This window comes from Arachis hypogaea, chromosome 17 (genome assembly GCF_003086295.3).
Source record: "Arachis hypogaea cultivar Tifrunner chromosome 17, arahy.Tifrunner.gnm2.J5K5, whole genome shotgun sequence".
NCBI classification, from domain to species: Eukaryota; Viridiplantae; Streptophyta; class Magnoliopsida; order Fabales; family Fabaceae; genus Arachis; species Arachis hypogaea.
In genome coordinates, this window is record NC_092052.1 from 71305216 (window position 1) to 71307597 (window position 2382).

The 2382-nt window shown below is 41.4% G+C and overlaps 1 non-coding gene across 1 annotated transcript; it reads left to right on the forward strand.

Annotated features, from left to right (window-relative positions):
* Positions 1 to 1919: 1919 nt before the first annotated feature.
* On the forward strand, positions 1920 to 2023 carry LOC112768223 (small nucleolar RNA R71). Its single transcript, XR_003185661.1, has one exon. It is a non-coding gene; the product is annotated as a small nucleolar RNA R71 (small nucleolar RNA).
* Positions 2024 to 2382: the final 359 nt, after the last annotated feature.

Consider the following 2382-nt stretch of genomic DNA (forward strand, 5'->3'; position numbering starts at 1 on the left):
GGTTGCCTCCCAACAAGCACTTCTTTAATGTCAATAGCTTGACAGTGGGCTCTCATGGAGCCTCACAGATACTCAGAGCATGATGATGGCCTCCCAACACCAAACTTAGAGTTTGAATGTGGGGGCTCTGTTTGACTCTGTATTGAGAGAAGCTTGTCATGCTTCTTCTCCATGTGTGCATAAGGAGATCCTTGTGCCTTAAACACAAGGCAGGCCTCATTTACTTGAATGACCAGCTCTCCTCTGTCAACATCAATCACAGCTTTTGTTGTGGCTAGGAAGGGTCTGCCAAGGATGATGGATTCATCCATACTCTTCCTAGTGTCTAGGATTATGAAGTCAGCAGGATGTAGAGGCCTTCAACCTTTACCAAGACATCCTCTACAAGTCCATAAGCCTGTTTCCTTGAATTGTCTGCCATCTCTAGTGAGATTCTTGCAGCTTTCACCTCAATGATCCCTAGTTTCTCCATTATAGAGAGGGGCATGAGGTTTATACTTGACCCTAGGTCACACAGAGCCTTTTCAAAGGTCATGGTGCCTATGGTACAGGGTATGAGGAATTTTTCGGGGTCTGGTTTCTTCTGAGGTAATTTCTGCCTAACCAAGGTACTCAGTTCATTGATGAGCAATGGAGGTTCATCCTCCCAAGTCTCATTACCAACTAACTTGGCATTCAGCTTCATGATTGCTCTAAGGTACTTAGCAACTTGCTCTTCAGCAATATCTTCATCCTCTTCAGAGGAAGAATATTCATCAGAGCTCATGAATGGCAGAAGTAGGTTCAATGGAATCTCTATAGTCTCTGTGTGAGCCTCAGATTCCTCTGGTTCCTCAATAGGGAATTCCTTGGAGGCCAATGGACGTCGATTGAGGTCTTCCTCAGTGGATATCACTTCCTTTCCCTCCTTTACAGGTTCGGCCATGTGGGACGTGTTTATGGCCGTGCACTCTGATAAACCACTATTTTATGGTTTATCTTATGCTTAATTGAGTGGTTTTTATCAACTCTTTACCCATTTATTCATACTAATCGCATGCTTTATGTTTTCCTTCCTGATTTTGTGCTATGATTGAAAATATGCTTCTTTGGCCTTTATATTGCTAATATTAATCCTCTCTTATCACCATTAAATGCCTTGATATGTGTGTTAAGTGTTTTCAGAGATTACACTCTCTTTTTGGATTTTCTTCTGTATTGCTTGGGAGAGTACTAGGAGGGAGTTCAGTAATTTCTTACTCAGCTGACCCACTTGTGCCTCCAAATTTCTAATGAGGGACCTTGTTTCAGTCATGAAACTTAGTGTAGTTTTAGATAGATCAGAGACTATGGCTGCTAAGCTAGAGAGACTCTGCTCAGAATTCTCTGTCTGTTGCTGAGAAGATGATGGAAAAGGTTTGCTATTGCTAAACCTGTTTCGTCTATCATTATTATTATTGAAGCCTTGATTAGGCTTCTGTTGATCCTTCCATGAGAGGTTAGGATGATTCCTACATGAAGGATTGTAAGTGTTTCCATAGGAATCTACCATGTAATTCACTTCTTCCATTCCAGGATTCTCAGGGTCATAAGCTTCTTCTTCAGCGGAAGCTTCCTTAGTACTGTCTGTTGCAGCTTGCATTCCAAACAGACTCTGATAAATCATATTGACTTGCTGAGTCAATATTTTGTTCTGAGCCAATATGGCATTCAGAGTATCAATCTCAAGAACTCCTTTCTTCTGAGTTGTCCCATTATTCACAGGATTTCATTCAGAAGTATACATGAATTGGTTATTTGCATCCATTTCAATGAGTTCCTGGGCTTCTTCAGGCATCTTCTTCAGATGAAGAGATCCACCAGTAGAGTTGTCCAATGACATCTTGGACAGTTCAGACAGACCATCATAGAATATGCATATGATGCTCCATTCTGAAAGCATGCAAGAAGGACACCTTTTGATCAATTGCTTGTATCTTTCCCAAGCTTCATAGAGGGATTCGCCTTCCTTCTGTCTGAAGGTTTGGACTTCCACTCTAAGCTTACTCAATTTTTGAGGTGGAAAGAACTTTGCCAAGAAGGTATTGACCAGCTTTTCCCAAGAGTTCATGCTTTCTTTAGCTTGTGAGTCCAACCATGTGCTAGCTCTGTCTCTTACAGCAAAAGGGAAGAGCATAAGTTTGTAGACTTCAGGGTCAACCCCATGGGTCTTAACAGTGTCACAGATTTGCAAGAATTCAGCTAAAAACTGATGAGGATCTTCTAATGGAAGTCCATAATACTTACAATTCTGCTGCATTAGAGAAACTAATTGAGGTTTAAGCTCAAAGTTGTTTGCTCGAATTGCAGGGATTGAGATGCTTCTTCCACAGAAGTCAAAAGAAGGTGCAATGAAGTCACCAA